General features: G+C 46.3%; 1 long non-coding RNA gene across 2 annotated transcripts in view; it reads right to left on the reverse strand.

The window, feature by feature from the left end:
- Positions 1-13,317, reverse strand: part of LOC114815122 — a 150,631-nt gene extending 137,314 nt beyond the window's left edge. For both annotated transcript variants that reach the window (XR_003762897.2, XR_003762898.2), the window contains exons 1-2: positions 13,198-13,317; positions 9,193-9,466 (exon numbers count right to left, since the gene is read on the reverse strand). This is a non-coding gene — a long non-coding RNA (uncharacterized LOC114815122). The remainder of the gene's footprint in view (positions 1-9,192; positions 9,467-13,197) is intronic.
- Positions 13,318-13,579: the final 262 nt, after the last annotated feature.

A 13,579-nucleotide genomic window follows, 5' to 3' on the forward strand; every position in this document is an offset into this window, starting at 1 on the left:
TAGTATTTATTGAGCGCTTACTATGTGCAGAGCACTGTACTAAGCGCTTGGGATGAACAAGTCGGCAACAGATAGAGACGGTCCCTGCCATTTGACGGGCTTACAGTCTAATCGGGGGAGACGGACAGATGAGAACAATGGCAATAAATAGAGTCGAGGGGAAGAACATCTCGAAAAACAATGGCAACTAAATAGAATCAAGGCGATGTACAATTCATTAACAAAATAAATAGGGTAACGAAAATATATACAGTTGAGCGGACGAGTACAGTGCTGTGGGGATGGGAAGGGAGAGGGGGAGGAGCAGAGGGAAAAGGGGAAAAAGAGGGTTAAGCTGCGGAGAGGTAAAGGGGGGATGGCAGAGGGAGTAGAGGGAGAAGAGGAGCTCAGTCTGGGAAGGCCTCTTGGAGGAGGTGAGTTTTAAGTAGGGTTTTGAAGAGGGAAAGAGAATCGGTTTGGCGGAGGTGAAGAGGGAGGGCATTCCAGGACCGCGGGAGGACGTGACCCGGGGGTCGACGGCGGGATGGGCGAGACCGAGGAACTGCGAGGAGGTGGGCGGCGGAGGAGCGGAGCGTGCGGGGTGGGCGGTAGAAAGAGAGAAGGGAGGAGAGGTAGGAAGGGGCAAGGTGACGGAGAGCCTCGAAGCCTAGAGTGAGGAGTTTTTGTTTGGAGCGGAGGTCGATAGGCAACCACTGGAGTTAATAATAATGTTGGTATTTGTTAAGCGCTTACTATGTGCCGAGCACTGTTCTAAGCACTGGGGTAGACACAGGGGAATCAGGATGTCCCACGTGGGGCTCACAGTCTTAATCCCCATTTTACAGATGAGGTCACTGAGGCACAGAGAAGTTAAGTGACTTGCCCACAGTCACACAGCTGACAAGTGGCAGAGCTGGGATTCAAACTCATGACCTCCGACTCCAAAGCCCGTTCTCTTTCCACTGTGCCACTGGAGTTGTTTAAGAAGGGGAGTGACATGCCCGGATCGTTTCTGCAGGAAGATGAGCCGGGCAGCGGAGTGAAGACTAGACTGGAGCGGGGCGAGAGAGGAGGAAGGGAGGTCAGAGAGAAGGCTGACACAGTAGTCTAGCCGGGATATAACGAGAGCCCGTAATAGTAAGGTAGCCGTTTGGGTGGAGAGGAAAGGGCGGATCTTGGCGAAATTGTAGAGGTGAAACCGGCAGGTCTCGGTAACGGATAGGATGTGTGGGGTGAACGAGAGAGACGAGTCAAGGATGACACCGAGATCGCGGGTCTGAGAGACGGGAAGGATGGTCGTGCCATCAACGGTGATGGAGAAGTCTGGGAGAGGACCGGGTTTGGGAGGGAAGATGAGGAGCTCAGTCTCGCTCATGTTGAGTTTTAGGTGGCGGGCCGACATCCAGGTGGAGACGTCCCGGAGGCGGGAGGAGATGCGAGCCCGAAGGGAGGGGGAGAGGACAGGGGCGGAGATGTAGATCTGCCTGTCATCTGCGTAGAGATGGTAGTCGAAGCCGTGAGAGCGAATGAGTTCACCGAGGGAGTGAGTGTAAATGGAGAACGGAAGAGGGCCAAGAACTGAACCTTGAGGAACTCCAACAGTTAAAGGATGGGAGGGGGAGGAGGCTCCAGCGAAGGAGACCGAGAATGACCGGCCAGAGAGGTAAGAGGAGAACCGGGAGAGGACAGAGTCCGTGAAGCCAAGGTGAGATAAGGTATGGAGGAGGAGGGGATGGTCGACGGTGTCAAAGGCAGCAGAGAGGTCAAGGAGGATCAGAATGGAGTAGGAGCCATTGGATTTGGCAAGAAGGAGGTCACGGGTGACCTTAGAGAGAGCAGTCTCGGTAGAGTGGAGGGGACGGAAGCCAGATCGGAGGGGGTCTAGGAGAGAATGGGAGTTAAGGAATTCTAAGCATCGATTTGAGACAACTCGTTCTAGGAAAGGAAGGGTAGTAGGGAGATAGGGCGATAACTGGAGGGGGAAGTGGGGTCGAGAGCGGGGTTTTTTAGGATGGGGGAGACGTGGGCATGTTTGAAGGCAGCGGGGAAGGAGCCCTTGGAGATTGAGTGGTTAAAAATAGAAGTTAAGGAAGGGAGGAGGGCAGGGGCGATGGTTTTAAGAAGGTGAGAGGGAATGGGGTCCGAGGCGCAGGTGGAAGGGGTGGCACTTGCGAGGAGGGAGGAGATCTCCTCTGAGGATACTGCAGGGAAGGATGGGAAAGTAGGGGAAGGGGTTGTTGGGGGGGGAGGGGAGAGGCGGAGGGGTGACTTTGGGGAGCTCAGACCTGATCGTGTTGATTTTCGTGAGGAAATAGGTGGCCAGATCATTGGGGGTGAGAGATGGGGGAGGGGGAGGAACAGGGGGCCTAAGGAGAGAGTTAAAGGTCCGGAACAATCGGCGGGGGTGACGGGCATGGGTGTCGATGAGGGAGGAGAAGAAGCTTTGCCTGGCGGAGGAGAGGGCAGAGTTAAGGCAGGAAAGGATAAATTTGAAGTGTGTGAGGTCGGCTCGGTGCTTGGACTTTCGCCAGCAGCGCTCGGCAGCTCGAGCATAGGAGCGTAGGAGGCGGACGGAGGAGGTGATCCGGGGCTGTGGGTTAGTGGAGCGAGAGCGGCGGAGGGAAAGGGGGGCGAGAGAGTCGAGATGAGTAGAGAGGGTGGAGTTGAGAGCGGAGACCCGATCGTCGAGAGTGGGAAGAGAGGACAGGGCGGCAAGGTGAGGAGAGATGCTGTTGGAAAGACGGATGGGATCGAGAGAGCGGAGGTCTCTGTGGGGCAGTAGCGAAGATTTGCAGGGGGAGGGAGTGTGAGAGATGAGGCAGGTGAGAAGGTTATGGTCAGAGAGAGGGATTTCAGAGTCGGTGAGTGAGGAGATAGTGCAACGGTAGGAGATGACGAGATCGAGGGTGCGACCGAGTCGGTGAGTGGGCGCGGTAGGGTGGAGGAGGAGGTCGGCAGAGTCGAGGAGGGATAGCAGGCGGGCGGCAGAGGAGTCGTCGGGTACATCCGTATGGATGTTGAAGTCTCCGAGGATCAGAGTGGGCAGAGAGAAGGAGAGGAGGAAGGTGAGAAAGGGGTCAAGGTGGTCGAAGAAGTCGGAGGTGGGACCGGGAGGGCGGTAGATGACGGCGACAAGTAACTGGAGTGGGTGGTAGAGGCGAATGATATGGGCTTCGAAGGAGGGGAAAGAGAGGGAGGGGGGAGGAGGGATAGTGCGGAAGCGGCATCGGGGCGAGAGGAGGAAGCCGACGCCTCCTCCCTTACCGGTGAGTCTGGGGGAGTGGGAGAAGGAGAGGCCTCCGCCGGAGAGAGCGGCGGCGGAGACCGTGTCTTCGGGAGAGAGCCACGTTTCCGAAAGGGCGAGGAGGAGGAGAGAGCGGGAGAGGAAAAGGTCATGGATGAAAGGTAGCTTGCCTGTAACAGAGCGGGGGTTCCAGAGGCCACACTTGAAAGTAGCTGTGGGTGCAAGGGGAGGAGGGGGGGAGGGGCGGGTTTGGATGGGAAGGAGGTGGCGGGGCCCTGGACGGGGAGAGGGGGATGAGGGGTGGCGGGGGGACAAGAGGACTGGGATGGGGCATGGGTGGGGAAGAGAGAAGGGGGGAGGGGGTGAAGAGGGGGTTTGGTGGGGGGAAGAGTAGGGGGAGGGGGAAGAGGGGTAGCGCTGGTAAAGTGGGGTTCTAGGGCGGGAGAGAGGAGGGGGGGGAGGAGACAGAGGAGAGAGTGGGAAAGAGCTGAGCGAGAGAGGGGAAGGGGAAGGGGAAGGGGAGGATAGGAAGGGGCGGGAGGGGGGAGGGGGGAGGAGGGACATGGCGAGGCCAGAGAGGTGGGTGGCAGCACTGACAACAATAAACAGTAATAAACGAAATCGGTAATATAGCAACATGATACAGTATGATACAATACGGTAGTGCTAATATAGCAACATGACAGTATGATACAATATAGTCGTGTTAATACAAGGGGCGATGACCAGGGTCGGGGGTAGACTCGATTAAGGGGCGACCTGATCAGATTCAAAGTCTGACGACAATAAACAATAACGAGCGAGATCGCTAATATAGCAACATGCTACAGTAAGGCACACTACAATATCCTTTGTGATCTTTCGTGACAAACTCAGCCAATCATAGGACATTAAATGTACTGCCCTGATCCCAAATGTTGAAGGGTGTGGTAAAATGCCGACATCCCCCTGCCCACCAGTTTAAGGATAATGTCACTTGGACAGGAGACTCTGTCAAAGCTGGACATCCATCTTCCTTTCTCCTGACCAGGAAGCAATGTAGCCAAGATGAAAGAGCAGAGTCTAGGAATCAGGGACCTGAGTACTGATCCTAGCTCTGCCATTTGCCTGCCATGTGACCTTGGGCAAGTCACAATGTTTCTGGGGCTCAGTTTTCTTCTCTGTAAAAATGAAGAACTTTAGTGTCAGTTCTTCCTCCTCATTTTACTCTGAGCCCCATGTGGAATAGGACCCGTATCTGACTGGATTATCTTGTATCTACCCCAGCACTTTGTAGAGTGCTCTGCACAATGTAAGCCCTTAATACCATAATACCACAACTTCAGTATAGCACTTAGCGCCTGGAACATAGTAAGCAATTAAAAAATACCACTAAAAACCACAATTATTATTTCTATTACTAAACAGGGTTCACTTGTCCACTTAAATGCAACTCTCCATACCCCCTTTTACAGCATCCTTAGAGCTCCTTAGGAATGCCATTTTGGACGGACAATTAAAATGAGTTATGAGAAATGCCAAAAAAATTCAACCGGTTCTGTTACCTTTCAAGAGAAGACGCTTTGCTTTGAATCACAATATATAGTCTGGGGAAATTGATAATGTATAAAATAAGGTGGTTGTGGCATTTAATCTTTCCAATTATTCCTACTTAACCACTTTAGATGCTGAGCCCACCCCCAAAACAATCACATTCCCAGAGTCTAAAATGAGTACACCAGAGTATGCATTTAATATTGTTAGGCATAAATCAAGCCAAGCAGAAAACCTAAAATAAAATGAAAAGTCTCCATCTTCCTTTTCTTTTTTATTTGCTTTCAGTTGTCACAGAAACCTGTGTTTGTGGTGGAACTCTGGATTGACTACATGAAGAATAGTTGGCTTCCTCGAGTTGTGCGATACAGGGAGTAGATGAAAGGAGGAGACAAGATAGCTCTATAAATCTGTATTATAATTGGCATTAGCCAATTTTTGCAGCTAAATGATTGTGGGAAACTATTTGCAAGGCTGCAATATCACAGGGAATATAACTGCACTATTCAGACCACTCAGTGTGAATGATTCCTATCTTTGATGTAGAGAAAAAAAACCACAAGATTCTCCCTCCTACTTACTCTGTGAGCCCCACAAAGGACAGGGACTGTGTCTGACCAATTAATTTGTCCCTTTCTCAGCACTTAGAACAGTGTTCGACACAAAGTAAGCACTTAAATACCACACACACACACACGCAAAGAAAAAGATAAAACAATAGTAAAATAGCCATGAGGGAAATTCTCCCAGACTTCAGGGAAGCAGTCACTAATTCTTGTATACATGAGTGGAACAAGGGGAATTTGAATCAATTTAACTTCTCAATTGTAAAAATGTCATTATTTTAAATTGGATTAGTGTTCTTGTTTGTGTGTCTATGAGTGTACCCTGTGCTTAGTCTTAATTTAAGTATGTGTCTAAGTCTTCCCATTGCAGCTGGAAATTCAGATCAATCCTCCCTCAGGCTGCTCCCCTGATATTTTCCCTGCTCTATCTGAATATCTCCTGTGTTTACACTGCTTAACAGACTTTTTTAATCACCACCCCCTTAGCAAGGTTTCTTTCTTGAAATAGAAGTCTGCCTTAGCGGCAAAAGTACAAAAGGTGAAAGTTTAAATGATCTCACATTCTTAATTCATGTATATTTTGATTGCATTCTAGAAAGTGATAAAAACCAAAGGGTCCACCTTAACTGACAATGAAGCTGGCAAACGTGCAAACCATCCTACATTGAAGACAGTAAGCTTCAGGTGGGTGGGGAGGGCTAAAGGAAAGGAAGATTTCCACTGCATTTTTCAAACAAATTGATTTTGTGCAGTGTACTGTGTTAAGTGCTATTAAGCACTTGGGAACACAGTATAACAAAGTTGGTAGGCAGGTTCTCTGCCCACAGCAAGCTTACAGTCTAACGAAGTTTGAAAATGTAAAACTGATTCTTGGCAATTGTCCCAGAAGACAAGTTTATGGGAAAATTCCTCAAAAATCAACTTAAACATCCTTTTGCCCCTACCTAATTCTGCATAGCATCCTCTCTCCCAGGCCACATACATAGGGGTGGGGAAAGCATAAGCAAGTGAATCAAAACCATTGGAAGCAGTGAAACTCTGTCTGTATCTGCCCTGCACATTCATAATGTCAGGTTGAATAAGGTTTCATGACAGCCCCACGGTTTTTAATGGCACTAATGACAGCTGACTCTTTAGCTAGTTAACATTACAAAGATAGGAGAGGAGTCCTTTACAGTACTTCAAGCATACAGGAGTGCCAAAAAAAATTAGGTGGACATCATGCAGCAAGAATATCATTTACATAAGTGTATCTTTGTACCCAAGGTCCGAACTAGAAAGTTATGGACAGCTTACTGAAAAAAAAGAACATTCAATAGGCAGTGAGGAAACAGAATGATGTATGAGGTCTGGGAGAGAGGAGGTTATGTAGCAAATGATGGAGTTTTGCAAATAGTGTCAAGAACGCAACCAGGATTAAATTTCCATTGCAGAAACTGATAGCACCAACTTAAACTTGCATTCAGGCTAAATCCTTCCAGCAAAGACCCAGCAGACAAGAGTTATGGTTCCTGAGGAAAGAGATGAATGATTTCTACTCAAGAGTTAGGTAAAATAGCATCACCGCAGGCTCAATACTATAAAGTTACTTACTGTAATTCTTGCTCTTGTAAGAGTAGCATCTTTTACCAGGAAGTTTTGGGGGTCTTAAAATTATGAACACTCCTCAAGATAACTCAAGAAAAATATAAAAGTAGCAGTATTGACATTTTAATTATCCACCAGGGTACACTTAACTCAGAAGATGGGAATTCCCCAGATGGGGTTAAACATGCATTTGCCTCTCAGAGCTCAAAGTACTGGGTGGCATTCAGCAAATTAAAAGGCAACACATTTTCAACATAGAAAAGTACTTTTTAACTCAATGTATAATTAACCTCAGGGAATCGATTCTGCAGGGTATCATTGTGACAGACAGATTAGAAAGATTAACACACTCAGCTCAACAAAGACTAATAGCATCTGAACTGACTAACCAGTTATGATCAAGTGAACAGGAGCCATCAATCTTCATACTTTGAGGCTTAAGGTAAACATTATGTCTGGAAGAAATCTCCCTATGTAGGCTTGTACAGTAGGGAAGTGGGGGGGAACTGCATCTTTTGTTAGGGCCTCTGGGAGTTTCAGCCTCTAGAAGTGGCAGGCTGGACCAGTGGTTTGTTAAAGTTCCGGAAGCCAGTTATTCTTGAGGTAATGATGCTGGAGAACAAATTCCGCCAGAGTCCTTGACAAGTTAAAAGACCACTCCTCTTTCAACCGTTACTCTTGGATGGAGGCAGAACTATCTGGAGCAATCAGGACCAGATGCTTGGGCTGGGTAATTCTATAATTCTATTTATATCGATGCCTGTTTACTTGTATTGATGTCTGCCTCCCCGCCTCTAGACTGTGAGCCTGTTGTGGGCAGGATTGTCTCAGTTGCTTTATTGTTCTTTCCAAGCACCTAGTACAGTGCTCTGCATACAGTAAGCGCTCAAATACAATTGAATGAATGAATGAGGGGAGGGAGGAAAGGGGAAGGTAATTGAGGTACTTGGGTGCTCTCACTTCGTTTCTGGAGCTATAAAAAAGTCTTCCAGTTTTGGTTCTGAGTGCGAATAGTCCTAGAAGGGCAGAGGCATTTCTCTGGTTGCTCTACACACCCAAAGTGAAAAGTGAATGATTTCGTTGCTCTAGAGACCACAAATAAAATGGTGGACAACACCCCTCTCCTTCCTACCCCTGGGCTGAGGACTGCTGCTTCAGAGAGGGGTCCCAAGTTAACTTGTTCAAACCCCTACTCCTTGGGAGACCAAAAGGAATGAGAAAGTGCCACCATGTGCCAATGACTCGCTAATTACACCAACACTTTGGTTACTGAGGAGGGTAATTGCTCAGAGCAAGAGAGAAAGGCAATTTGAAAGCCAAAGGCAATACCCACGGTGTTTCTCCCCTAAACCTTCTGGGAAAACCCTCTCCCCCAGTTGCTTAAAAGACCCAAGATAACCAGTCTCCATAAACAAGGGAAATCACTCTAAGGACTACCAACAAGCAATCCTGCCCAAGCAACGGGGCTTTGAGTACCCGATAAGCCACGGAGAGATGCTGCTGAAATACAAAATGTCCAAGGTGATTTCAGAAAGGGAGAGAGGAAGCTGTTATAAGATCAGATGTTAGCTTACCCCCCAACTTCGCAACTGAAAACAGACACTTTAAATAAAGGGTCAGCAGGAAAGCTTTTGTCTTGAAATTCTCCAGCACACTCGTTTGAAGCAATTGAACAGCATTAGTAACACTGAACTGCATGTTTGCTTCCAACAACATATATCCCAGACCCCGTCATCCTGCCCTCTCCCCACTGACCCAGGGGATTCGTAGTGAGGACTTGCACTTCAAATTTGTCAAAGATGCAATGCTGAAGCATACATTCAGCAAGATCTAGGGCTAATGGAAGCTTACTAATGGCATTTAGTAAACCCAACAACATCAGGAAAGAATCTCAGTCTCTTAACTGCAACCCTTTAAGAAGTGAATAAAGGAATAGGGACAGAAACTTTCAAGCATTAAAATAATTAAAGTAGCACTTCTTTTTCACTGTCCTCAGATTAAAGTGCACAAGCAAATTTGCATGAGGTTGCCTTTGAATCCCTGGCATTGGTTTCAATTTTCAGGATTTTTTTTTACAGGAAAATACGATGACCATTCTTGGATTAAAATGATTCAAGCTTAAAGTTTGAATGCAAATTTGAAGTTTGTATTAAAAAAAACAAACTGCTCTGGTAGCGCAGAATCTGAATTTTAAAATTCACTTAATGTCAAAAATTCCCTCAGAGCAAGTTTAAAGAATTTAAATCAATTGCAAGCTATTTAGACATGAAGATTTACACTTACCCTCTAGGAAGTGGTGGCATGATTGATATATGTCCTGTACTATGTGAAATGTGGCCAGGCAGTTATTTATGTGTTTTTCCTGACTTCCTTTGACACAAAGAAGTTGATTGCAGTGTTGTATGATTACGTCTGCATCTCTTCTGAATCTTTCTTTCTCAGCTGGAAAGTCTCAAGTTCCAGGCTGGGATTCCCTCTCCTCCTCTTCCACACATGCTTAACCCTCCTTTTGCTGGAAGTGCCTGGGAGGAAGAAGCGATCCTCAAGCAAGCCAGTGCTGAAATATAAACAATGTGAGATCTATTAGATGGGCTTTTTAAAATGAATTTGAAATCTGAGGATAAGATGAATCTTCCTCTCCATTGATGAATTGTACCTTAGAAGAGTACTGCTTTTTTTTCCAGATGAAGGGACGGCAGCATGGTCTAGTGGAGGGAACAGAGAAGCAGCGTGGCATAGTGGAAAGAGCACAGGCTTGGGAGTCAGAGATCATGGGTTCAAATCCCTACTGCCACTGATTAGCTGTGTGACTTTGGGCAAGTCACTTGACTTCTCTGTGCCTCAGTTACCTCATCTGTAAAATGGGGATTAAGACTGTGAGCCCCACGTGGGATAACCTGATTACCTTGTCTCTTCCCCAGCACTTACAGCAGTGATCGGCACATAGGAAGCGCTTAAATGCCATCATTATTATTAACACGGTTCTGGGAGTCAGAGGACCTGGGTTCTAATCCCACCTCTGCCACTTGCCTGCTGTGCAACCTTGGTCAAGTGAATTAACTTTTCTGTGCCTCGGTTTCCTCAACTGTAAAATGGGGATTCAATACCAGTTATCCCTCCTACTTGGACAATGTGGCACAAGGACTGTGTCCAACCTAATTAACTTGAATCATTAGAATATGCTTGACGACTCCCATTTTAAAAAAAAAAATGCCTTAAACGAATACCTGCTAATGAGGAAAGGGTTTTAACTACAGGACTTTACTTGTACCCTAAGCCCCAGAGGGACAGGCACTGACTCCAATCTAATTAATTTATACCTATCACGTTTAGAACAGTGTCTGACACATACTAAGTACTTAAATACCATAAAACAAACAAGCTGTCATTAGCTCTTTGCCAATTCTGGAGGTACTAATCGAGGTACTTGGGAGAGTACATTAGAATTAGTAGGCAAAGACCCGCCCTCCAGGTGTTCACAATCTTTAAGACTAGCAGTGATTGTTTCCCCATGGCTGTCACTAAAACAATTGTATTCTTCTCTTGAGAGGAGGATCAAAGGACACCCTTTGGATTGAACATCATGAATTGTACACAGCTCGAGGGTCTTTAGGGTCTTATGTATTTGAGTTACAAGAAAAACAGCTGTTGCCTACTGGATAGAGCACAGGCCTGGAAGTCAGAAGAACCTGGGTTCTAATCCTTACTCTGCCACTTGTCTGCTGGGTGACCTTGGGAAAAATCACTTAACTTCCCTGTGCCTTAGTTACCTCATCTGCAAAATGGAGATTAAGATTGAGAGGGACTTTGAAGGACAGGGACTGTGTCCTATCTGATTAATGTAAAAAGGTGCTTAGAAGTGTGTGTCATGTGGTAAGCATTTCAATACTATAAAACAAATCTATATGAGAGATGCCTGCTGGAACAGAGCATATTACTTTGAAGAGTTTTACAGCCTTTTGTCCCAAGTCCCACTTATCCTTAGAGAACTTGCACACACATTATTTCACCCCCTCTAGAATCCCTCAGTGTTGAGGGTTGGAGGGAAAGCCAGGGTATTAAAATGGAGATGGAGCCAATACATTCATCAGGATTCCTAGTGGAATGGTTTGGGTCACTTTGTCCCCTCCTCTCCCAATAATTTTCCCTCAGGTGATTGAGCAATATGGGAAGATAAACACCACCTGATGAAGTTTAATGTTGAAATTTGCAGGGCCCAAACCTCCAGGAGGCCAGTAAGGCAGTCAACTGCACTTCCTTTCAGCGATCCTAAACCTACACAACATGTAGCTGAATAATGCAGCTGGATTAATATCTACCCAGACTTCTGGGGGCACAGTACTCAGTGCAGAGAATGAAAGGAGACAAAATAACCCACAGAGCTGTGATGTAACTACATCTAGAAAGATATACAGTCTAATCCTTTTTAGGTACAAAGAGTATCAGAGATAGTTAAGTCTGCAGATTTTTCTTTAAAGCAAAAAGAATCAGTCCCTACATTCTCCTTCCAACACTAGGTCCCAATTGAAGAAAAATTTGGAAGCAGCAAGGTCTAATGGATAGAACATGGGACTGGGAGTCAGAAGGGGTGGGGTTCAAGTTCTGGCTCTGTCACTCACCTGCTCTGTGATTTTGAGAAAGTCACTTCACTTCTCTGTGCATCAATTACCTCATCTGCAAAATGAGGATTAAGACTGTGGGCCATGAAAGATGTCCAACCTGATTACTTTGTATATACCCCAGGGCTTAGTACAGTGTCTGGCACATAGTACAACATAAAACAAACAAAATTTGGAACAAACAGGAGGCTGTCGGTGAGGGAGCAGGGGAAATATGCCTCACGTAGATGGGAGACTCACATAGTTTGTCTCCCTTCACTAATGAGTGATCTTTATCTCTATCCTCAAACCTCTTCTGCACAGCAATAAGAGACTTTTCCCCTTTGAATCTTCCACCCACACGACACAACCTGGTATGCCTCTCCCTGAGACCACAAGCCAAAACCTAGTCCTAGCATTGATTTTTTCTGGCCCCAGAAACTCATATAACACAGGATTCATTTACAGTACTCAATTCTTTTCCCAGCTGGATAGAGGAAGATGGATTATTGTGACCAGCTGCCAGAATTTGGGTGCTTCCAAGAGCTGGCTCCATCTGCGGCCCCAAGAGACACTGGAGACATTAGTGTCCAGTCTTCTATGTGCAACAGATTCCCTTTCAAAGATTCATCCATAGATGCAGTCTCACCGTCTGTAGCAGCATCTCCAAACAAAAGGACAATTTTACTACTTAAAATGTTCATTAAGGAAACTCTTCCCATTAGGGGTCCAAAGCAAAATGCATCACATTAGGCACATGTATCTGATTTTCTTCTCTCTTTCTCTGCACCACCCCAGTTATTTTTAGAGTCTATCCTCCCAACCCACCTCTCTGTTTCCTCCTTAGCCTTAACTCTAAGCCTCAGCAGAGGATAGAAAATTCGGCATGAATAAGACAGGGCTGGGCATATTCAGAAGAGAAGGGATAGGGAGGTTACCTGCCGACAGCTGCTGCCCTTCTCCAGTCCATTTAACCATAGACCCCTTTATTTCTCCATTCATATTTGACAGAATATCACTCTCTCCATCTTCAAATCCCTATTTAAAAACCCTGTCTGCTCCAGAAAGCCTTTCCTGACTAATCTCTCTCTTTCTTTTTATGGCACTTAAGTACTTACTATGTGGCAAACACTTAAATCCTGGGGTAGATACACATTAATCAGGTGGGATACAGTCCTTGTCCCACATGGGGCTCACAATTTAAGTAAGAGGGAGTAAACTTTAAACCCTGTTTTACAGATAGGATAACAGGCACAGAGAAATTAAGTGACTTGCCCAAAATTACAGAGCAAACACATGATAGAATTAGAACTCAGGTCTTCTGACTTCCAAGCCCTTGCCCTTTCTATTAGGCCATACTGCTTCTCCCTCCCTGCTACACTATCTACATACTTAAGACCCATCACCCTCCAAACACTTTAATATTCACCCCCAAAAGCCTTTAATAAAGATTTATATACTCTGCTGTTTCCCCTACCTTTGACTTATTTTACTGTTTTCTTTCTTAAATTGGAAGCTCCTCGAGGGCAAGGGTCATGTCTACCAGCTCTACAGCACTCTCCCAAACGCTTAATATAGTGCTCTGCACACACTAAGCATTCAATAAGCCCCACCGATTGATTCACTCCTTTACCAGGCATAAGAAACATTGCTTCAACATTGTCCCTCACCCTTCATCTGTGTTACTGACCATGGAGGAGGCTGGTGGGAATTCCAGTGGACTGTGAAGACTCCTGCAAAAAAAAAAAAACACTCCTAAAATGGGCTGACAAAGCACGTTTGAAGAAGTGAGGATCAAAAAGAAGAAAAGCCTCTCAATCTCTGCCTTCTCCATAGCAGAAGAGGGCAATTAATTGCCACCTGAGCTCTGCCTTTTCTATGATCCCACCTCGAGTAAGGCTTCCTATTGGCTGGGCGTTGAGGAGGGGGCCGGCTTGCAGAGGAAGCACGAGGTTTGCTACTGCCTGTCATCCTCAGAGACCGAGTTTGGCACCACGTCCAGCAACGTGTTGCCCCTTCAGGACATTTCAGGGTCACCAGGTGGGATCCTACTTGCCTTTTCTCTTTCTCTC

The sequence above is a fragment of the Ornithorhynchus anatinus genome, chromosome 11 (genome assembly GCF_004115215.2).
Source record: "Ornithorhynchus anatinus isolate Pmale09 chromosome 11, mOrnAna1.pri.v4, whole genome shotgun sequence".
In the NCBI taxonomy this organism is placed as follows: Eukaryota; Metazoa; Chordata; class Mammalia; order Monotremata; family Ornithorhynchidae; genus Ornithorhynchus; species Ornithorhynchus anatinus.